The following is a 17,597-nucleotide window of genomic DNA, read 5'->3' as shown; positions in this document are numbered from 1 at the left end:
TTCAGCATTTTGTCCACTTCTTGGTCGATTATTTTCCTTTGATCTTCGGAGAAACGCCGCGGCTTATGGCGTATTGGTCTCTGTAAATTGACTTTCAAGCCGTGCGTCACAATGTCTGTCCGCCCCAGAGGATTTCCGACCCACAAATCGGCGAATTCCAGCAGCAAGTCCTTCAAAGCTTGTTTCTGTTGGTCATCCAACCTTGAGGCCTTCTCCAAAACAGCTTCGAGTGTTTTCCCATCCTCCTCCGAAAGTGAAGCGACGACAACACTACAGTTGGCGTTGTTGAGGGAGACACTGCGAAGTGTGGTGAGAGGGAAAGATCCGTGGATAGTGTTGAAGGTATTGGAGTTGAAGTCGATCCGGGGCTTTACAGTAAAGAAGAACGGCATGCCTAAAATCAGAGCATGAGCGAATGAGTCAGCGACAATTGCCTTAATGGCTATGACTTCTCCCGTAGGAAGGCGAATGGTTACTGTCGTCCACTGGTTGACATTGGTCTCCCCGCACCCCTTCAGTTTGATAACTCTTCTGGCATCTTCAATTGGGAGCTGTAATCGATCCACGAGTTGACGACCAATAACATTAACTTCAGCGCCAGTGTCAAGCATGGCGAGAACTCGAGAGGAGCCTATATGGACTGGGAGAAAATGAAGGGGAGTGAAGACTGGAATGTTGGTGGATGATGAGTGTGGATCATTAAAAATGAGAGGGGGTGAGGGTCTTGGAGGTAGAGAGGACAAAATTGGAGAGTAGTTCTTGTGGCTTTCAATATTTGGGGCTGGAGGAATTTCCCGTTCTCGACAGTTGGTGCTCCAGCTTTCACCACTGCGGGGTTTCAAAAAGGGTGCTGCCCCGTGGTTTGAATTGCATTCACATTCGCTGTTGGTGTTGATGTTTGGTCGCTTGGAGAGGATTGGTCATGTTGTGGGTTCTGAAATTGGACAGTCTGTTGTGGTTGCGGCGGTGTATCGACTTCCATGGGGGTAGTAGTTGTCGGGAGATGCTCAATAACTTTTTCGAATGCCTTGTGTTCCTTCATCAGTCGATCCAAATCGACAACGGGTTGCCTTCTGACCATGAACCCTGCTGGGGACCCTGCCATAACGAGCTGGTCGCGGGTTGGAACCCCGGAACGACGTTGAATAGGACCTCGAAGAGGCGCTCGAATGCACATGTGGTTGGCGCCCTGCCGCTCAAGCCGCCCACATGTCTCACAAGTGTAGAACCTTGCGCCTAACGCGATCTGTCGCTCAAGCCATCGACTCCTGTTCTCCGTTGTAATCTTTCTAAGGAGCTGCTGTCGTGTCATTTCCTTCTCTTCGGGGGTGAGATATGCATTAGGGCGCGGACCATAACGTTGCACATGGCGATCTTCTGCCCACTGTCGCTCTAGATCCCCTCGCGGCATTGCTTTTTCCACTTCCGTGAGCTTTTGTTGTTCCTCCTTCTGCTCTTTCAACTGCTTTCTGATTTCCGTTAACTGGTCACTTAATTCTTGTAGTGTCGACGCTGCTTGTAATTTTTCTCGTTGATCATCAGGAAGAAGCACTGGGGCTTTGGGTCGTCCACGGCCTTTAGACTGGCCTTTTCGAACGGATTTGTCTGATAAGAGGACAGGGGCTACGTTAGCGCAAGTAGGGCATGATTGTTGGGCAAATTCATCTTGATCAATCGTTAACTTATCTGCACCGGACTGGTGGGTCGAATCGTCTGAGACAGACAGTTCGCCCCCAGTCGCTTTTTCTCTGGTGGAGATGGCATTGCAGAGGGCGCTGCTCTTTGTCATTGCATGTTGGTCTTGATGCACACCCACAAAGTCCAGTTCGTCGACATACACACCGTTGAAAGAACTTGGAGCAAAATCTTCTAGGGCATCGGCAAAGTTCTCCATTCGTTGGTCAACATTTCCATGCATCATGTGCAATTCCTCCCTCAAATCGCCAAGTTCTTGCCGGATATGATTCATTTCTGCCACCAAAATATCCAAGCCCTCGCTGGAGGTGCTGACGGCTATTGGATTGACAGAAGCACTTGTAGGAGTAGAATCCGTGGAAATCCCCTTTAGTTCAGCAGCCAATATCTCCCGAACGTATTGTTGGAGTTGTAGACGAGATAATGAATGGACTGCAGCTGATGGTGACTCTTGTGCATTATCTTTGGACTGTTGCTCCTCGGTGCTCGTACCAAGGTTTACCGCAGTGTAATTACGGTGTACTAGGAGCAACGCCAAGTGGATAACGCACGTTACCACCATCAGAACTACTGGATTGGGGTTGGCGAAGTCAATCGGAGGGGCCGTACTCCAACTTTCCCTAATTTGATTGACAACCTGCTCCATCACAATCAAGATATGGACCCAAGCTACTCTATACCATTCGACGATGCAAGTATAGACCACCAAACCACCAATTCCTGCAAAGACAATGGCCTTGCGGATTTCCTGCCATGCCTTGGGGGCAGGGGAGAACACTGCCCACAAAAAGACACTAAGTGTCTTGAGCCAACACATAAAACCACAACACGGTGTGATCGACGCCAACATCACCGAGTTATGAGGAATAAATCACAGAATGAATAAGGCTGAGATATAATGTGAAGCGACACGAACGGATCAGTTTATTGGTAATAATTATCGTATTTATCGGCTGTGATGTGACAATGGGTTTTTCTCAATGTACGTGCAGCCGGGTCAGGGCGTTCGGTTCAGTTCTTAAGTGATTAGTTTGGCGAAAGGCCGAAACAGTATCGAAATTCTAAGGTTCAGAACGATGACAAAATCTTCTGGTGCCAGTAGGCGACCAGTTTCCTGTCCCAAAGGGAACAGATTTTCTAGGCAGGCCTGGATCGCAAGACATAACGATCGAGGAGATAGAATTCATGAACTAGATGAATTGTAGAGGGCACAGCCTTATAGAATACATAAATATCTCAGCTCTGAGGAGAAGCAGCGAGAAACTACCAGTTGTAAGTCGAGAAATTGAACCTTGAGTTTTGCGCTAGATATCTGAAGTCCGTGAGCTAGGAAAAGGCGCGTTTACCTTAAAATACACACTGGATGAGTTCAAATTAATTAGATGTTAATTTGAAGATTGTTCTAACACTGATTGCTTTTCGGCAGTTCAGAGTTTGGCAGTTGGATGGAAGTCCAACCTCGACTGACGTGTTTGTTGTCTGTTTTACCGTTCATGATTAGATCTAAAAAGTCCCCTTCTAGCTAAAAATGCTACTAAAGAATTTAACAATAAGTGCGGCGGCAGTCGCTCAAATCGTCGCCAATATTTAACCCATTTTGGCAGACAATAGATTGATCTACTACGCATCCATAACATAATTAACTAGACGAGCTTCCGACACTTTGCAAAGTAAATCTGGGGGATTCACTTGCTCCGCTACTCTAATCGCAGCGTTTACACTCTCACTCAAAGAAGAACTTGACGAATCGTTCAAGGGCGATCCTTACATCACGAGTGGTTAAGGAGATGGATTTGAAAATTCATTGGGGTTTCCCTGCATAGGTTTGAATCCTGCCGCTGTCGTTTTGAACCACAAAAAAGTTTGTGAAAAAAAAACTGACAGACGCTCAAAGTAATTTTAATTAAATATTGTGGCAGCGTGTCTGAGTGGTTAAGGAGATGGACTCGAAATCCATTGGGGTTTCCCCGCATAGGTTCGAATCCTGTCGCTGTCGTTTTGAACCACAAAAGAGTTTGTGAAAAAAAAACTGAGTCATGTATGTTTTCAGTAATTTAATTAAATATTGTGGCAGCGTGTCCAGGAGATGGACTTGAAATCCATTGGGGTTTCCTCGCATAGGTTCGAATCCTGTCGCTGTCGTTTTGAACCACAAAAGAGTTTGTGTAAAAAAAACTGAGTCATGTGTGTTTTTCAGAAGCTCAAAGTAATTTAATTAAATATTGTGGCAGCGTGTCCGAGTGGTTTAAGGAGATGGACTTGAAATCTATTGGGGTTTCCCCGCATAGGTTCGAATCCTGTCGCTGTCGTTTTGAACCACAAAAGAGTTTTGTGTAAAAAAAACTAAGTCATGTGTGTTTTTCAGAAGCTCAAAGTAATTTAATTAAATATTGTGGCAGCGTGTCCGAGTGGTTAAGGATATGAACTTGAAATCTATTGGGGTTTCCCCGCATAGGTTCGAATTCTGTCGCTGTCGTTTTGAACCACAAAAGAGTTTGTGTAAAAAAAACTGAGTCATGTGTGTTTTTTCAGAAGCTCAAAGTAATTTAATTAAATATTGTGGCAGCGTGTCCGAGTGGTTAAGGATATGAACTCGAAATCTATTAGGGTTTCCCCGCATAGGTTCGAATTCTGTCGCTGTCGTTTTGAACCACAAAAGAGTTTGTGAAAAAAAAACTGAGTCCATGTTGTGTTTTCAGACGCTCAAAGTAATTCAATTAAATATTGTGGCAGCGTGTCCGAGTGGTTAAGGAGATGGATTTGAAATCCATTGGGGTTTCCCTGCATAGGTTTGAATCCTGCCGCTGTCGTTTTGAACCACAAAAAGTTTGTGAAAAAAAAACTGAGTCATGTTGTGTTTTCAGACGCTCAAAGTAATTCAATTAAATATTGTGGCAGCGTGTCCGAGTGGTTAAGGAGATGGATTTGAAATCCATTGGGGTTTCCCTGCATAGGTTTGAATCCTGCCGCTGTCGTTTTGAACCACAAAAAAGTTTGTGAAAAAAAAACTGAGTCATGTGTGTTTTCAGAAGCTCAAAGTAATTTAATTAAATATTGTGGCAGCGTGTCCGAGTGGTTAAGGATATGGACTCGAAATCTATTGGGGTTTCCCCGCATAGGTTGTCGCTGTCGTTTCTGAACCACAAAAGAGTTTGTGAAAAAAAAACTGAGTCATGTTGTGTTTTTCCAGACGCTCAAAGTAATTTAATTATATATTGTGGCAGCGTGTCCGAGTGGTTAAGGAGATGGGACTCGAAATCCATTGGGGTTTTCCCGCATAGGTTCGAATCCTGTCGCTGTCGTTTTGAACCACAAAAGAGTTTGTGAAAAAAAAACTGAGTCATGTTGTGTTTTTCAGACGCTCAAAGTAATTTAATTAAATATTGTGGCAGCGTGTCCGAGTGGTTAAGGAGATGGACTTGAAATCCATTGGGGTTTCCCCGCATAGGTTCGAATCCTGTCGCTGTCGTTTTGAACCACAAAAGAGTTTGTGAAAAAAAAAAAACTGAGTCATGTGTGTTTTTCAGAAGCTCAAAGTAATTTAATTAAATATTGTGGCAGCGTGTCCGAGTGGTTAAGGAGATGGACTTGAAATCTATTGGGGTTTCCCCGCCCAGGAGATGGACTTGAAATCCATTGGGGTTTCCTCGCATAGGTTCGAATCCTGTCGCTGTCGTTTTGAACCACAAAAGAGTTTGTGTAAAAAAAAACTGAGTCATGTGTGTTTTTTCAGAAGCTCAAAGTAATTTAATTAAATATTGTGGCAGCGTGTCCGAGTGGTTAAGGAGATGGACTTGAAATCTATTGGGGTTTCCCCGCATAGGTTCGAATCCTGTCGCTGTCGTTTTGAACCACAAAAGAGTTTGTGTAAAAAAAACTGAGTCATGTGTGTTTTTCAGAAGCTCAAAGTAATTTAATTAAATATTGTGGCAGCGTGTCCGAGTGGTTAAGGAGATGGACTTGAAATCTATTGGGGTTTCCCCGCATAGGTTCGAATCCTGTCGCTGTCGTTTTGAACCACAAAAGAGTTTGTGTAAAAAAAACTGAGTCATGTGTGTTTTTCAGAAGCTCAAAGTAATTTAATTAAATATTGTGGCAGCGTGTCCGAGTGGTTAAGGATATGAACTCGAAATCTATTGGGGTTTCCCCGCATAGGTTCGAATTCTGTCGCTGTCGTTTTGAACCACAAAAGAGTTTGTGAAAAAAAAACTGAGTCATGTTGTGTTTTTCAGACGCTCAAAGTAATTTAATTAAATATTGTGGCAGCGTGTCCGAATGGTTAAGGAGATGGACTTGAAATCCATTGGGGTTTTCCCGCATAGGTTCGAATCCTGTCGCTGTCGTTTTGAACCACAAAAAAGTTTGTGAAAAAAAAACTGACAGACGCTTAAAGTAATTTTAATTAAATATTGTGGCAGCGTGTCCGAATGGTTAAGGAGATGGACTTGAAATCCATTGGGGTTTCCCCGTATAGGTTCGAATCCTGTCGCTGTCGTTTTGAACCACAAAAGAGTTTGTGAAAAAAAAAACTGAGTCATGTGTGTTTTTCAGAAGCTCAAAGTAATTTAATTAAATATTGTGGCAGCGTGTCCGAGTGGTTAAGGAGATGGATTTGAAATCCATTGGGGTTTCCTTGCATAGGTTTGAATCCTGCCGCTGTCGTTTTGAACCACAAAAAAGTTTGTGAAAAAAAAACTGACAGACGCTCAAAGTAATTTTAATTAACTATTGTGGCAGCGTGTCCGAGTGGTTAAGGAGATGGACTCGAAATCCATTGGGGTTTCCCCCGCATAGGTTCGAATCCTGTCGCTGTCGTTTTGAACCACAAAAGAGTTTGTGAAAAAAAAAAACTGACAGACGCTCAAAGTAATTTTAATTAAATATTGTGGCAGCGTGTCCGAATGGTTAAGGAGATGGACTTGAAATCCATTGGGGTCCCCGTATAGGTTCGAATCCTGTCGCTGTCGTTTTGAACCACAAAAGAGTTTGTGAAAAAAAAACTGAGTCATGTGTGTTTTTCAGAAGCTCAAAGTAATTTAATTAAATATTGTGGCAGCGTGTCCGAGTGGTTAAGGAGATGGATTTGAAATCCATTGGGGTTTCCTTGCATAGGTTTGAATCCTGCCGCTGTCGTTTTGAACCACAAAAAAGTTTGTGAAAAAAAAACTGACAGACGCTCAAAGTAATTTTAATTAAATATTGTGGCAGCGTTGTCCGAGAGGTTAAGGAGATGGACTCGAAATCCATTGGGGTTTTCCCGCATAGGTTCGAATCCTGTCGCTGTCGTTTTGAACCACAAAAGAGTTTGTGAAAAAAAAACTGAGTCATGTTGTGTTTTTTCAGACGCTCAAAGTAATTTAATTAAATATTGTGGCAGCGTGTCCGAGTGGTTAAGGAGATGGACTTGAAATCCATTGGGGTTTCCCCGCATAGGTTCGAATCCTGTCGCTGTCGTTTTGAACCACAAAAGAGTTTGTGAAAAAAAAACTGAGTCATGTGTGTTTTTCAGAAGCTCAAAGTAATTTAATTAAATATTGTGGCAGCGTGTCCCGAGTGGTTTAGGATATGAACTCGAAATCTATTGGGGGTTTCCCCGCATAGGTTCGAATTCTGTCGCTGTCGTTTTGAACCACAAAAGAGTTTGTGAAAAAAAAACTGAGTCATGTTGTGTTTTCAGACGCTCAAAGTAATTCAATTAAATATTTGTGGCAGCGTGCCCGAGTGGTTAAGGAGATGGATTTGAAATCCATTGGGGTTTCCCTGCATAGGTTTGAATCCTGCCGCTGTCGTTTTGAACCACAAAAAAGTTTGTGAAAAAAAAACTGAGTCATGTGTGTTTTCAGAAGCTCAAAGTAATTTAATTAAATATTGTGGGCAGCGTGTCCGAGTGGTTAAGGATATGGACTCGAAATCTATTAGGGTTTCCCCGCATAGGTTGTCGCTGTCGTTCTGAACCACAAAAGAGTTTGTGAAAAAAAAACTGAGTCATGTTGTGTTTTTCAGACGCTCAAAGTAATTTAATTAAATAATTGTGGCAGCGTGTCCGAGTGGTTAAGAGATGGACTCGAAATCCATTGGGGTTTTCCCGCATAGGTTCGAATCCTGTCGCTGTCGTTTTGAACCACAAAAGAGTTTGTGAAAAAAAAACTGAGTCATGTTGTGTTTTTCAGACGCTCAAGTAATTTAATTAAATATTGTGGCAGCGTGGTCCGAGTGGTTAAGGAGATGGACTTGAAATCCATTGGGGTTTCCCCGCATAGGTTCGAATCCTGTCGCTGTCGTTTTGAACCACAAAAGAGTTTGTGAAAAAAAACTGAGTCCATGTGTGTTTTTCAGAAGCTCAAAGTAATTTAATTAAATATTGGGGCAGCGTGTCCGAGTGGTTAAAGGAATATGAACTCGAAATCTATTGGGGTTTCCCCGCCATAGGTTCGAATTCTGTCGCTGTCGTTTTGAACCACAAAAGAGTTTGTGAAAAAAAAACTGAGTCATGTTGTGTTTTCAGACGCTCAAAGTAATTCAATTAAATATTGTGGCAGCGTGCCGAGTGGTTAAGGAGATGGATTTTGAAATCCCAGTTGGGGGGGTCCTGCCGCTGTCGTTTTGAACCACAAAAAAGTTTGTGAAAAAAAAACTGAGTCATGTGTGTTTTCAGAAGCTCAAAGTAATTTAATTAAATATTGTGGCAGCGTGTCCGAGTGGTTAAGGATATGGACTCGAAATCTATTAGGGTTTCCCCGCATAGGTTGTCGCTGTCGTTCTGAACCACAAAAGAGTTTGTGAAAAAAAAACTGAGTCATGTTGTGTTTTTCAGACGCTCAAAGTAATTTAATTAAATATTGTGGCAGCGTGTCCGAGTGGTTAAGGAGATGGACTCGAAATCCATTGGGGTTTTCCGGCATAGGTTCGAATCCTGTCGCTGTCGTTTTGAACCACAAAAGAGTTTGTGAAAAAAAAACTGAGTCATGTTGTGTTTTTCAGACGCTCAAAGTAATTTAATTAAATATTGTGGCAGCGTGTCCGAGTGGTTAAGGAGATGGACTTGAAATCCATTGGGGTTTCCCCGCATAGGTTCGAATCCTGTCGCTGTCGTTTTGAACCACAAAAGAGTTTGTGAAAAAAAAAAACTGAGTCATGTTGTGTTTTCAGACGCTCAAAGTAATTTAATTAAATATTGTGGCAGCGTGTTCGAGTGGTTAAGGAAATGGATTTGAAATCCATTGGGGTTTCCCTGCATAGGTTTGAATCCTGCCGCTGTCGTTTTGAACCACAAAAAAGTTTGTGAAAAAAAAACTGACAGACGGTCAAAGTAATTTTAATTAAATATTGTGGCAGCGTGTCCGAATGGTTAAGAAGATGGACTCGAAATCCATTGGGGTTTCCCCGCATAGGTTCGAATCCTGTCGCTGTCGTTTTGAACCACAAAAGAGTTTGTGAAAAAAAAACTGACAGACGCTCAAAGTAATTTTAATTAAATATTGTGGCAGCGTGTCCGAGTGGTTAAGGAGATGGACTTGAAATCCATTGGGGTTTCCCCGCATAGGTTCGAATCCTGTCGCTGTCGTTTTGAACCACAAAAGAGTTTGTGAAAAAAAAACTGAGTCATGTGTGTTTTCAGTAATTTAATTAAATATTGTGGCAGCGTGTCCGAGTGGTTAAGGAGATGGACTTGAAATCCATTGGGGTTTCCCCGCATAGGTTCGAATCCTGTTGCTGTCGTTTTGAACCACAAAAGAGTTTGTGTAAAAAAAACTGAGTCATGTGTGTTTTTCAGAAGCTCAAAGTAATTTAATTAAATATTGTGGCAGCGTGTCCGAGTGGTTAAGGATATGGACTCGAAATCTATTGGGGTTTCCCTGCATAGGTTCGAATCCTGTCGCTGTCGTTTTGAACCACAAAAGAGTTTGTGAAAAAAAAACTGAGTCATGTTGTGTTTTCAGACGCTCAAAGTAATTTAATTAAATATTGTGGCAGCGTGTCCGAGTGGTTAAGGAGATGGATTTGAAATCCATTGGGGTTTCCCTGCATAGGTTTGAATCCTGCTGCTGTCGTTTTGAACCACAAAAGAGTTTGTGAAAAAAAAAACTGAGTCATGTTGTGTTTTTCAGAAGCTCAAAGTAATTTAATTAAATATTGTGGCAGCGTGTCCGAGTGGTTAAGGAGATGGATTTGAAATCCATTGGGGTTTCCTTGCATAGGTTTGAATCCTGCCGCTGTCGTTTTGAACCACAAAAAAGTTTGTGAAAAAAAAACTGACAGACGCTCAAAGTAATTTTAATTAACTATTGTGGCAGCGTGTCCGAGTGGTTAAGGAGATGGACTCGAAATCCATTGGGGTTTCCCCGCATAGGTTCGAATCCTGTCGCTGTCGTTTTGAACCACAAAAGAGTTTGTGAAAAAAAAACTGACAGACGCTCAAAGTAATTTTAATTAAATATTGTGGCAGCGTGTCCGAATGGTTAAGGAGATGGACTTGAAATCCATTGGGGTTTCCCCGTATAGGTTCGAATCCTGTCGCTGTCGTTTTTTTTGAACCACAAAAGAGTTTGTGAAAAAAAAACTGAGTCATGTGTGTTTTTCAGAAGCTCAAAGTAATTTAATTAAATATTGTGGCAGCGTGTCCGAGTGGTTAAGGAGATGGATTTGAAATCCATTGGGGTTTCCTTGCATAGGTTTGAATCCTGCCGCTGTCGTTTTGAACCACAAAAAAGTTTGTGAAAAAAAAAACTGACAGACGCTCAAAGTAATTTTAATTAAATATTGTGGCAGCGTGTCCGAGTGGTTAAGGAGATGGACTTGAAATCCATTGGGGTTTCCCCGCATAGGTTCGAATCCTGTCGCTGTCGTTTTGAACCACAAAAGAGTTTGTGAAAAAAAAACTGAGTCATGTGTGTTTTCAGTAATTTAATTAAATATTGTGGCAGCGTGTCCGAGTGGTTAAGGAGATGGACTTGAAATCCATTGGGGTTTCCCCGCATAGGTTCGAATCCTGTTGCTGTCGTTTTGAACCACAAAAGAGTTTGTGTAAAAAAAACTGAGTCATGTGTGTTTTTCAGAAGCTCAAAGTAATTTAATTAAATATTGTGGCAGCGTGTCCGAGTGGTTAAGGATATGGACTCGAAATCTATTGGGGTTTCCCTGCATAGGTTCGAATCCTGTCGCTGTCGTTTTTGAACCACAAAAGAGTTTGTGAAAAAAAAACTGAGTCATGTTGTGTTTTCAGACGCTCAAAGTAATTTAATTAAATATTGTGGCAGCGTGTCCGAGTGGTTAAGGAGATGGATTTGAAATCCATTGGGGTTTCCCTGCATAGGTTTGAATCCTGCTGCTGTCGTTTTGAACCACAAAAGAGTTTGTGAAAAAAAAAAACTGAGTCATGTTGTGTTTTCAGACGCTCAAAGTAATTTAATTAAATATTGTGGCAGCGTGTCCGAGTGGTTAAGGAGATGGATTTGAAATCCATTGGGGTTTCCCTGCATAGGTTTGAATCCTGCTGCTGTCGTTTTGAACCACAAAAGAGTTTGTGAAAAAAAAAACTGAGTCATGTTGTGTTTTCAGACGCTCAAAGTAATTTAATTAAATATTGTGGCAGCGTGTTCGAGTGGTTAAGGAAATGGATTTGATTGGGGTTTCCCTGCATAGGTTTGAATCCTGCCGCTGTCGTTTTGAACCACAAAAAAGTTTGTGAAAAAAAAACTGACAGACGCTCAAAGTAATTTTAATTAAATATTGTGGCAGCGTGTCCGAATGGTTAAGGAGATGGACTTGAAATCCATTGGGGTTTCCCCGTATAGGTTCGAATCCTGTCGCTGTCGTTTTGAACCACAAAAGAGTTTGTGAAAAAAAAACTGAGTCATGTGTGTTTTTCAGAAGCTCAAAGTAATTTAATTAAATATTGTGGCAGCGTGTCCGAGTGGTTAAGGAGATGGACTCGAAATCCATTGGGGTTTCCCCGCATAGGTTCGAATCCTATCGCTGTCGTTTTGAACCACAAAAGAGTTTGTGAAAAAAAAACTGAGTCATGTTGTGTTTTTCAGACGCTCAAAGTAATTTAATTAAATATTGTGGCAGCGTGTCCGAGTGGTTAAGGAGATGGATTTGAAATCCATTGGGGTTTCCCTGCATAGGTTTGAATCCTGTCGCTGTCGTTTTGAACCACAAAAGAGTTTGTGAAAAAAAAAAACTGAGTCATGTTGTGTTTTCAGAAGCTCAAAGTAATTTAATTAAATATTGTGGCAGCGTGTCCGAGTGGTTAAGGAGATGGATTTGAAATCCATTGGGGTTTCCCTGCATAGGTTTGAATCCTGCCGCTGTCGTTTTGAACCACAAAAAAGTTTGTGAAAAAAAAACTGACAGACGCTCAAAGTAATTTTAATTAAATATTGTGGCAGCGTGTCCGAGTGGTTAAGGAGATGGACTCGAAATCCATTGGGGTTTCCCCGCATAGGTTCGAATCCTGTCGCTGTCGTTTTGAACCACAAAAGAGTTTGTGAAAAAAAAACTGAGTCATGTGTGTTTTCAGTAATTTAATTAAATATTGTGGCAGCGTGTCCGAGTGGTTAAGGAGATGGACTTGAAATCCATTGGGGTTTCCCCGCATAGGTTCGAATTTTGTCGCTGTCGTTCTGAACCACAAAAGAGTTTGTGAAAAAAAACTGAGTCATGTTGTGTTTTTCAGACGCTAAAAGTAATTTAATTAAATATTGTGGCAGCGTGTCCGAGTGGTTAAGGAGATGGACTTGAAATCCATTGGGGTTTTCCCGCATAGGTTCGAATCTTGTCACTGTCGTTTTGAACCACAAAAGAGTTTGTGAAAAAAAAACTGAGTCATGTTGTGTTTTTCAGACGCTCAAAGTAATTTAATTAAATATTGTGGCAGCGTGTCCGAGTGGTTAAGGAGATGGACTTGAAATCCATTGGGGTTTCCCCGCATAGGTTCGAATCCTGTCGCTGTCGTTTTGAACCACAAAAGAGTTTGTGTAAAAAAAACTGAGTCATGTGTGTTTTTCAGAAGCTCAAAGTAATTTAATTAAATATTGTGGCAGCGTGTCCGAGTGGTTAAGGATATGGACTCGAAATCTATTGGGGTTTCCCCGCATAGGTTCGAATTCCTGTCGCTGTCGTTTTGAACCACAAAAGAGTTTGTGAAAAAAAAACTGAGTCATGTTGTGTTTTCAGACGCTCAAAGTAATTTAATTAAATATTGTGGCAGGCGTGTCCGAAGTGGTTAAGGAGATGGATTTGAAATCCATCCCTGCATAGGTTTGAATCCTGCCGCTGTCGTTTTGAACCACAAAAAAGTTTGTGAAAAAAAAACTGACAGACGCTCAAAGTAATTTTAATTAAATATTGTGGCAGCGTGTCCGAGTGGTTAAGGAGATGGACTCGAAATCCATTGGGGTTTCCCCGCATAGGTTCGAATCCTGTCGCTGTCGTTTTGAACCACAAAAGAGTTTGTGAAAAAAAAACTGAGTCATGTGTGTTTTCAGTAATTTAATTAAATATTGTGGCAGCGTGTCCGAGTGGTTTAAGGAGATGGATTTGAAATCCATTGGGGTTTCCCTGCATAGGTTTGAATCCTGCCGCTGTCGTTTTGAACCACAAAAAAGTTTGTGAAAAAAAAACTGACAGACGCTCAAAGTAATTTTAATTAAATATTGTGGCAGCGTGTCCGAGTGGTTAAGGAGATGGACTCGAAATCCATTGGGGTTTCCCCGCATAGGTTCGAATCCTGTCGCTGTCGTTTTGAACCACAAAAGAGTTTGTGAAAAAAAAACTGAGTCATGTGTGTTTTCAGTAATTTAATTAAATATTGTGGCAGCGTGTCCGAGTGGTTAAGGAGATGGACTTGAAATCCATTGGGGTTTTCCCGCATAGGTTCGAATCCTGTCGCTGTCGTTTTGAACCACAAAAGAGTTTGTGAAAAAAAAAACTGAGTCATGTTGTGTTTTTCAGACGCTCAAAGTAATTTAATTAAATATTGTGGCAGCGTGTCCGAGTGGTTAAGGAGATGGACTTGAAATCCATTGGGGTTTCCCTGCATAGGTTCGAATCCTGTCGCTGTCGTTTTGAACCACAAAAGAGTTTGTGTAAAAAAAACTGAGTCATCTGTGTTTTTCAGAAGCTCAAAGTAATTTAATTAAATATTGTGGCAGCGTGTCCGAGTGGTTAAGGATATGGACTCGAAATCTATTGGGGTTTCCCCGCATAGGTTCGAATCCTGTCGCTGTCGTTTTGAACCACAAAAGAGTTTGTGAAAAAAAAACTGAGTCATGTTGTGTTTTCAGACGCTCAAAGTAATTTAATTAAATATTGTGGCTGATCTGCCGAGATATACCCGACTAGATTTTTGTTCCGGAAATGTGAGCTTGTGGCTTTGTCCTTTGTTCTAGTGGGTTGGTCCTTAGGTTCATCGCTCGTAAGGAACACGAGTGGCTGTTTGATGTCTCCCAGATTTCTTCGTGGCGCCTTGCGACTGGTTCTTATTCCTCTCGCTAGTCTCATTATTCTCTTGGGTGGAACCTTCTTCTTCGTGTCTTGGACAACGTCGTCGAGAGTGCGTAGTTGGCACAACGAGTTTTGCGCGACCTTAGATGAGGTGCTCTCGTCACTGGACCCCTCCACATCGTCATAAACATCAGAATCGTGTTTAGCGGACATTCTGCTCTTCGCTCCCTTGCCTAAGCGATTGTTAGATGAGTTCAAATTAATTAGATGTTAATTTGAAGATTGTTCTAACACTGATTGCTTTTCGGCAGTTCAGAGTTTGGCAGTTGGATGGAAGTCCAACCTCGACTGACGTGTTTGTTGTCTGTTTTACCGTTCATGATTAGATCTAAAAAGTCCCCTTCTAGCTAAAAATGCTACTAAAGAATTTAACAATAAGTGCGGCGGCAGTCGCTCAAATCGTCGCCAATATTTAACCCATTTTGGCAGACAATAGATTGATCTACTACGCATCCATAACATAATTAACTAGACGAGCTTCCGACACTTTGCAAAGTAAATCTGGGGGATTCACTTGCTCCGCTACTCTAATCGCAGCGTTTACACTCTCACTCAAAGAAGAACTTGACGAATCGTTCAAGGGCGATCCTTACATCAATGCTCCCCAGAGTGTAAAAAGCACGCCTGTACGCTATCCAGACGGCTGCATGCCGGTTCTTCTACTACCAGATGATGATTCTCCCTCCTCTGGACGTTCTTCTGCTTCTTCGAAGTTCATTTCATCTTCAACACTCTCCTCTACGCGTCTCCTCTTTGTCCTGTCGACTTCGGGTGCTTTGCTCTCTGGGATCCACTGAGCTTTCGGGTACATCTGTTGCATCTCTTCTCTCATTAAATGAGGCACAAATGTTGTCAATAATTTGCATTGCTCGAGAGGTACTACCCTTTCTTTGCCCTTTGTCCACAGAGGCACTACGACCAGCGCTTTATCAAGAACTTTTATAACTCGACTTGGGAAGGATCTTATCGCTTGATACTTGTTTTCTCCAGTGATATGAGGTGTAGCTCCTCTTTCTGTCTTACTCAGTCGGTAAGTTACGATGTCGCCAATTTGGTATGTTGGTGATTTTCTCATTCCCATTTCTTCGTCAGCCGCGTCTTCCATTGCGCTAAGCTGAGATAGAATTAACTGCGCACTCTTATAGGTTTTGAGTTGCGTCAGTCGGCTTTCTTCACTCCCGTTTAGCTCGTAGTCGTCGAGCCCGGGTAGATGAAGATCTACTCCGAATGTTAGAGATGCCGGGGGAATCACCAATCCTTCGACTTGGCGTAACATTGTACAGCAGGGTAGCGTTTGAAACGACCTCTTCAACTTCAGTATCAGTCTCCCAAGGGTAAGTCTTTAACGCGGTTTCCAAAATCCGATGAGCGCTTTCATTCACACCGTTGCCTTGCGGGTACTCCGATGATGAATAATGCAATTTCGCCTTCAGAATTTCCTCAACGTAGAGCTTGAAGTTTAAAGCGGTGAAAGTGGGGTCTCGATCACATAAAACTGCCTGAGGTGCCCCAAACCGATTCACCCACTGATCTCGTAGACATCGCCTCGCTGCTGGAGTTTGGATGGAATCTAGGACCACGGTTACCATGTAACGAGAATAATGGTCGACAATTACTAAAATCCAAACTTTTCTTCCATTAAACATCCGAGGTCCAATGTAGTCTAATGAGACAAGTTGGAAAAGCATGGGCTTTTCTAATGCTCCTTTCACTCCTCCGGTGCTCCGTAAAGGCTTTATGGCGTTGCACATGGGACAAGCTCCGATGAAACTGACTACTTCTTCCTGCATGCCCGGCCACCAGACGTGTTTTCTCAAACGGTTCACCGTTCTAGTCACTCCCTGGTGTCCTCCGTATTTGGACATGTGGAACCAAGCAAGAATTTGTGCACGGTACTTCCGTGGCACGTAGATTTTCTTCACTCTCCGTCCGTAGGGGTATATCGTGGAACCAATCTATAGTTCCTTTCTTCATCTCTTTCTCCTCTTTCATTGCTTCCTCCTTAAATTCTACCGGATTCGGCAACTCGAAAAGGTCTCCAGCTTTGTGGACAAGATGAAGAACTTCTGGTACATACACGTTTTGCTGTAATTCCTCGTCTTCTAGAGAATACGATCTACTCAACCAGTCTGCGATGTTATTCGATTCGCCTCTGATATGCACGACCCTCTGGTTGGTATTCTGACAATCTTAGCGCCCAACGTCGCACTTTTGGAGAATCGATGTTCAACAAGTGCTGTAAGGACTTATGATCGCTATACACTAAAGGTTTGCTCCCCTTTATGTACATTTCGTAATTCTCACACGCCCACACAATTGCAAATAGCTCTCTCTCCGTGGCTGACCAATTTCGCTGTCCTTCGCTCAGTTTCTTACTCGCGAACCCCACGAAATCTAAGCCTGAGTTTGCATCATTTACTTGTGCTAGAGCGGCGGCGACCGCTATGTCTGAAGCATCTGTGAATTATTATGAAGGGTTTTGACCAGTCCGGCATTGTTAGGTACACGGCGTTTGCAATTGCCATTTTCGCCTTTTGAAATGCTTCTTCCTCATTTGCTCCCCAGGCGTACTTGACGTACTTTCCGGTGAGGCGAGTGAGTGGCTCCATCACTTCTGAGAAGCGAGGAATGTAAGCTCTCAAGAAGTTCGCGGCGGCGCAAAAGCTTAGAAGGGACCTTTTAGTAGTAGGTGCCTCAGCCATGACTAAACCTTGCAACTTTGCTGGATCGGGTTTTAGCGTCCCCTCAGACACAAGATGGCCCAGATAAAGAGCTTCTTTTGTAAAGAAATGGCTCTTACCGAAGTTTATATAAAACCTCGTTTGCCGCAATATCTCAAAGACTTGCTTCAGTAGCTCTAGATGTTGAGCAATTGATCTAGTGAAAAATTATAATATCATCGATATAAACCGAGACATTTCCATCGTCGATCAAATTTCGCAAAGCCTTTCAATTGCGCGCTGGAATATCGTTGGACTAGTCCTCAGACCGAAAAGGCATCACTTTCCAGACGAATATTCCTCTTTCAGGGACTACGAAGCCGGTGAATTGAACGCTTTCTGGCGTCAACGAGACGTTCCAGAAACCCCAATTAAGGTCTACCAAAGTGAAGTACTTGCATCCGCTCAGCCTTAAGAGCAAGTCTTGTGCATTTGGAACTTGGTAGCCGTCGTCTTCGATTAAAGGAGTTAACATAGCGATAGTCTATGACTAGTCGCCACTTGTCAGAACGAGGCTTAGGAACCAGATGACACTGACTGACCCATTTACAGTCGGGTGCACTTTCGATCACTTTTGCCTTGAGCAGGTCGTCAATTTGCCGGTTCAACTCTTTGCGCAGGTGGATTGGAGTCGGTCTAGCAGCTACTCTTCGTGGTAAGCCCTTTACTCTAATC

General features: G+C 42.5%; 51 non-coding genes across 51 annotated transcripts; all 51 read left to right on the top strand.

Annotated features, from left to right (window-relative positions):
• The first annotated feature begins 3,609 nt into the window (after positions 1 to 3,609).
• Positions 3,610 to 3,691, top strand: Trnas-cga (transfer RNA serine (anticodon CGA)). Its single transcript has one exon. It is a non-coding gene; the product is annotated as a tRNA-Ser (tRNA).
• A 230-nt stretch (positions 3,692 to 3,921) lies between these two features.
• On the top strand, positions 3,922 to 4,004 carry Trnas-uga (transfer RNA serine (anticodon UGA)). Its single transcript has one exon. It is a non-coding gene; the product is annotated as a tRNA-Ser (tRNA).
• A 419-nt stretch (positions 4,005 to 4,423) lies between these two features.
• On the top strand, positions 4,424 to 4,505 carry Trnas-uga (transfer RNA serine (anticodon UGA)). The gene has a single exon. It is a non-coding gene; the product is annotated as a tRNA-Ser (tRNA).
• Positions 4,506 to 4,588: 83 nt separating this feature from the next.
• On the top strand, positions 4,589 to 4,670 carry Trnas-uga (transfer RNA serine (anticodon UGA)). Its single transcript has one exon. It is a non-coding gene; the product is annotated as a tRNA-Ser (tRNA).
• A 244-nt stretch (positions 4,671 to 4,914) lies between these two features.
• On the top strand, positions 4,915 to 4,997 carry Trnas-cga (transfer RNA serine (anticodon CGA)). Its single transcript has one exon. It is a non-coding gene; the product is annotated as a tRNA-Ser (tRNA).
• An 85-nt stretch (positions 4,998 to 5,082) lies between these two features.
• On the top strand, positions 5,083 to 5,164 carry Trnas-uga (transfer RNA serine (anticodon UGA)). Its single transcript has one exon. It is a non-coding gene; the product is annotated as a tRNA-Ser (tRNA).
• An 87-nt stretch (positions 5,165 to 5,251) lies between these two features.
• Trnas-uga (transfer RNA serine (anticodon UGA)) lies at positions 5,252 to 5,371 on the top strand. The gene is made up of 2 exons: positions 5,252 to 5,288; positions 5,327 to 5,371. It is a non-coding gene; the product is annotated as a tRNA-Ser (tRNA).
• An 86-nt stretch (positions 5,372 to 5,457) lies between these two features.
• On the top strand, positions 5,458 to 5,539 carry Trnas-uga (transfer RNA serine (anticodon UGA)). The gene has a single exon. It is a non-coding gene; the product is annotated as a tRNA-Ser (tRNA).
• Positions 5,540 to 5,623: 84 nt separating this feature from the next.
• Trnas-uga (transfer RNA serine (anticodon UGA)) lies at positions 5,624 to 5,705 on the top strand. Its single transcript has one exon. It is a non-coding gene; the product is annotated as a tRNA-Ser (tRNA).
• An 84-nt stretch (positions 5,706 to 5,789) lies between these two features.
• On the top strand, positions 5,790 to 5,871 carry Trnas-cga (transfer RNA serine (anticodon CGA)). The gene has a single exon. It is a non-coding gene; the product is annotated as a tRNA-Ser (tRNA).
• Positions 5,872 to 5,956: 85 nt separating this feature from the next.
• Trnas-uga (transfer RNA serine (anticodon UGA)) lies at positions 5,957 to 6,038 on the top strand. Its single transcript has one exon. It is a non-coding gene; the product is annotated as a tRNA-Ser (tRNA).
• A 70-nt stretch (positions 6,039 to 6,108) lies between these two features.
• Trnas-uga (transfer RNA serine (anticodon UGA)) lies at positions 6,109 to 6,190 on the top strand. Its single transcript has one exon. It is a non-coding gene; the product is annotated as a tRNA-Ser (tRNA).
• A 237-nt stretch (positions 6,191 to 6,427) lies between these two features.
• Trnas-cga (transfer RNA serine (anticodon CGA)) lies at positions 6,428 to 6,510 on the top strand. The gene has a single exon. It is a non-coding gene; the product is annotated as a tRNA-Ser (tRNA).
• A 72-nt stretch (positions 6,511 to 6,582) lies between these two features.
• Positions 6,583 to 6,662, top strand: Trnas-uga (transfer RNA serine (anticodon UGA)). The gene has a single exon. It is a non-coding gene; the product is annotated as a tRNA-Ser (tRNA).
• An 84-nt stretch (positions 6,663 to 6,746) lies between these two features.
• Positions 6,747 to 6,828, top strand: Trnas-uga (transfer RNA serine (anticodon UGA)). Its single transcript has one exon. It is a non-coding gene; the product is annotated as a tRNA-Ser (tRNA).
• A 70-nt stretch (positions 6,829 to 6,898) lies between these two features.
• Trnas-cga (transfer RNA serine (anticodon CGA)) lies at positions 6,899 to 6,981 on the top strand. The gene has a single exon. It is a non-coding gene; the product is annotated as a tRNA-Ser (tRNA).
• An 86-nt stretch (positions 6,982 to 7,067) lies between these two features.
• Trnas-uga (transfer RNA serine (anticodon UGA)) lies at positions 7,068 to 7,149 on the top strand. The gene has a single exon. It is a non-coding gene; the product is annotated as a tRNA-Ser (tRNA).
• A 253-nt stretch (positions 7,150 to 7,402) lies between these two features.
• On the top strand, positions 7,403 to 7,484 carry Trnas-uga (transfer RNA serine (anticodon UGA)). Its single transcript has one exon. It is a non-coding gene; the product is annotated as a tRNA-Ser (tRNA).
• Positions 7,485 to 7,728: 244 nt separating this feature from the next.
• On the top strand, positions 7,729 to 7,809 carry Trnas-cga (transfer RNA serine (anticodon CGA)). The gene has a single exon. It is a non-coding gene; the product is annotated as a tRNA-Ser (tRNA).
• Positions 7,810 to 7,893: 84 nt separating this feature from the next.
• On the top strand, positions 7,894 to 7,976 carry Trnas-uga (transfer RNA serine (anticodon UGA)). The gene has a single exon. It is a non-coding gene; the product is annotated as a tRNA-Ser (tRNA).
• A 562-nt stretch (positions 7,977 to 8,538) lies between these two features.
• On the top strand, positions 8,539 to 8,620 carry Trnas-cga (transfer RNA serine (anticodon CGA)). Its single transcript has one exon. It is a non-coding gene; the product is annotated as a tRNA-Ser (tRNA).
• Positions 8,621 to 8,705: 85 nt separating this feature from the next.
• Positions 8,706 to 8,787, top strand: Trnas-uga (transfer RNA serine (anticodon UGA)). Its single transcript has one exon. It is a non-coding gene; the product is annotated as a tRNA-Ser (tRNA).
• A 238-nt stretch (positions 8,788 to 9,025) lies between these two features.
• Positions 9,026 to 9,107, top strand: Trnas-cga (transfer RNA serine (anticodon CGA)). The gene has a single exon. It is a non-coding gene; the product is annotated as a tRNA-Ser (tRNA).
• Positions 9,108 to 9,177: 70 nt separating this feature from the next.
• Positions 9,178 to 9,259, top strand: Trnas-uga (transfer RNA serine (anticodon UGA)). Its single transcript has one exon. It is a non-coding gene; the product is annotated as a tRNA-Ser (tRNA).
• Positions 9,260 to 9,332: 73 nt separating this feature from the next.
• Positions 9,333 to 9,414, top strand: Trnas-uga (transfer RNA serine (anticodon UGA)). The gene has a single exon. It is a non-coding gene; the product is annotated as a tRNA-Ser (tRNA).
• An 84-nt stretch (positions 9,415 to 9,498) lies between these two features.
• Trnas-cga (transfer RNA serine (anticodon CGA)) lies at positions 9,499 to 9,580 on the top strand. The gene has a single exon. It is a non-coding gene; the product is annotated as a tRNA-Ser (tRNA).
• An 84-nt stretch (positions 9,581 to 9,664) lies between these two features.
• On the top strand, positions 9,665 to 9,746 carry Trnas-uga (transfer RNA serine (anticodon UGA)). The gene has a single exon. It is a non-coding gene; the product is annotated as a tRNA-Ser (tRNA).
• Positions 9,747 to 9,832: 86 nt separating this feature from the next.
• Positions 9,833 to 9,914, top strand: Trnas-uga (transfer RNA serine (anticodon UGA)). The gene has a single exon. It is a non-coding gene; the product is annotated as a tRNA-Ser (tRNA).
• A 70-nt stretch (positions 9,915 to 9,984) lies between these two features.
• Trnas-cga (transfer RNA serine (anticodon CGA)) lies at positions 9,985 to 10,066 on the top strand. The gene has a single exon. It is a non-coding gene; the product is annotated as a tRNA-Ser (tRNA).
• Positions 10,067 to 10,136: 70 nt separating this feature from the next.
• Trnas-uga (transfer RNA serine (anticodon UGA)) lies at positions 10,137 to 10,218 on the top strand. The gene has a single exon. It is a non-coding gene; the product is annotated as a tRNA-Ser (tRNA).
• Positions 10,219 to 10,306: 88 nt separating this feature from the next.
• Trnas-uga (transfer RNA serine (anticodon UGA)) lies at positions 10,307 to 10,388 on the top strand. Its single transcript has one exon. It is a non-coding gene; the product is annotated as a tRNA-Ser (tRNA).
• A 71-nt stretch (positions 10,389 to 10,459) lies between these two features.
• Positions 10,460 to 10,541, top strand: Trnas-uga (transfer RNA serine (anticodon UGA)). Its single transcript has one exon. It is a non-coding gene; the product is annotated as a tRNA-Ser (tRNA).
• A 73-nt stretch (positions 10,542 to 10,614) lies between these two features.
• Trnas-uga (transfer RNA serine (anticodon UGA)) lies at positions 10,615 to 10,696 on the top strand. Its single transcript has one exon. It is a non-coding gene; the product is annotated as a tRNA-Ser (tRNA).
• An 84-nt stretch (positions 10,697 to 10,780) lies between these two features.
• On the top strand, positions 10,781 to 10,862 carry Trnas-cga (transfer RNA serine (anticodon CGA)). Its single transcript has one exon. It is a non-coding gene; the product is annotated as a tRNA-Ser (tRNA).
• An 85-nt stretch (positions 10,863 to 10,947) lies between these two features.
• Positions 10,948 to 11,029, top strand: Trnas-uga (transfer RNA serine (anticodon UGA)). The gene has a single exon. It is a non-coding gene; the product is annotated as a tRNA-Ser (tRNA).
• An 86-nt stretch (positions 11,030 to 11,115) lies between these two features.
• Positions 11,116 to 11,197, top strand: Trnas-uga (transfer RNA serine (anticodon UGA)). The gene has a single exon. It is a non-coding gene; the product is annotated as a tRNA-Ser (tRNA).
• Positions 11,198 to 11,428: 231 nt separating this feature from the next.
• On the top strand, positions 11,429 to 11,510 carry Trnas-uga (transfer RNA serine (anticodon UGA)). Its single transcript has one exon. It is a non-coding gene; the product is annotated as a tRNA-Ser (tRNA).
• An 84-nt stretch (positions 11,511 to 11,594) lies between these two features.
• Trnas-cga (transfer RNA serine (anticodon CGA)) lies at positions 11,595 to 11,676 on the top strand. The gene has a single exon. It is a non-coding gene; the product is annotated as a tRNA-Ser (tRNA).
• An 85-nt stretch (positions 11,677 to 11,761) lies between these two features.
• On the top strand, positions 11,762 to 11,843 carry Trnas-uga (transfer RNA serine (anticodon UGA)). Its single transcript has one exon. It is a non-coding gene; the product is annotated as a tRNA-Ser (tRNA).
• An 86-nt stretch (positions 11,844 to 11,929) lies between these two features.
• On the top strand, positions 11,930 to 12,011 carry Trnas-uga (transfer RNA serine (anticodon UGA)). The gene has a single exon. It is a non-coding gene; the product is annotated as a tRNA-Ser (tRNA).
• A 70-nt stretch (positions 12,012 to 12,081) lies between these two features.
• On the top strand, positions 12,082 to 12,163 carry Trnas-cga (transfer RNA serine (anticodon CGA)). Its single transcript has one exon. It is a non-coding gene; the product is annotated as a tRNA-Ser (tRNA).
• Positions 12,164 to 12,236: 73 nt separating this feature from the next.
• Trnas-uga (transfer RNA serine (anticodon UGA)) lies at positions 12,237 to 12,318 on the top strand. The gene has a single exon. It is a non-coding gene; the product is annotated as a tRNA-Ser (tRNA).
• Positions 12,319 to 12,402: 84 nt separating this feature from the next.
• Trnas-uga (transfer RNA serine (anticodon UGA)) lies at positions 12,403 to 12,484 on the top strand. The gene has a single exon. It is a non-coding gene; the product is annotated as a tRNA-Ser (tRNA).
• Positions 12,485 to 12,569: 85 nt separating this feature from the next.
• On the top strand, positions 12,570 to 12,651 carry Trnas-uga (transfer RNA serine (anticodon UGA)). Its single transcript has one exon. It is a non-coding gene; the product is annotated as a tRNA-Ser (tRNA).
• Positions 12,652 to 12,735: 84 nt separating this feature from the next.
• Trnas-cga (transfer RNA serine (anticodon CGA)) lies at positions 12,736 to 12,818 on the top strand. The gene has a single exon. It is a non-coding gene; the product is annotated as a tRNA-Ser (tRNA).
• A 230-nt stretch (positions 12,819 to 13,048) lies between these two features.
• Positions 13,049 to 13,130, top strand: Trnas-cga (transfer RNA serine (anticodon CGA)). The gene has a single exon. It is a non-coding gene; the product is annotated as a tRNA-Ser (tRNA).
• A 73-nt stretch (positions 13,131 to 13,203) lies between these two features.
• Positions 13,204 to 13,286, top strand: Trnas-uga (transfer RNA serine (anticodon UGA)). Its single transcript has one exon. It is a non-coding gene; the product is annotated as a tRNA-Ser (tRNA).
• A 70-nt stretch (positions 13,287 to 13,356) lies between these two features.
• Trnas-cga (transfer RNA serine (anticodon CGA)) lies at positions 13,357 to 13,438 on the top strand. The gene has a single exon. It is a non-coding gene; the product is annotated as a tRNA-Ser (tRNA).
• Positions 13,439 to 13,511: 73 nt separating this feature from the next.
• On the top strand, positions 13,512 to 13,593 carry Trnas-uga (transfer RNA serine (anticodon UGA)). Its single transcript has one exon. It is a non-coding gene; the product is annotated as a tRNA-Ser (tRNA).
• An 86-nt stretch (positions 13,594 to 13,679) lies between these two features.
• Positions 13,680 to 13,761, top strand: Trnas-uga (transfer RNA serine (anticodon UGA)). The gene has a single exon. It is a non-coding gene; the product is annotated as a tRNA-Ser (tRNA).
• An 84-nt stretch (positions 13,762 to 13,845) lies between these two features.
• Trnas-cga (transfer RNA serine (anticodon CGA)) lies at positions 13,846 to 13,927 on the top strand. Its single transcript has one exon. It is a non-coding gene; the product is annotated as a tRNA-Ser (tRNA).
• The last annotated feature ends 3,670 nt before the right edge of the window (positions 13,928 to 17,597 follow it).

This window comes from Condylostylus longicornis, unplaced genomic scaffold (genome assembly GCF_029603195.1).
Source record: "Condylostylus longicornis isolate FDR11 unplaced genomic scaffold, ASM2960319v2 ptg000686l, whole genome shotgun sequence".
Taxonomy (NCBI): domain Eukaryota; kingdom Metazoa; phylum Arthropoda; class Insecta; order Diptera; family Dolichopodidae; genus Condylostylus; species Condylostylus longicornis.
This window is presented reverse-complemented; position numbering and strand designations above follow the sequence as displayed.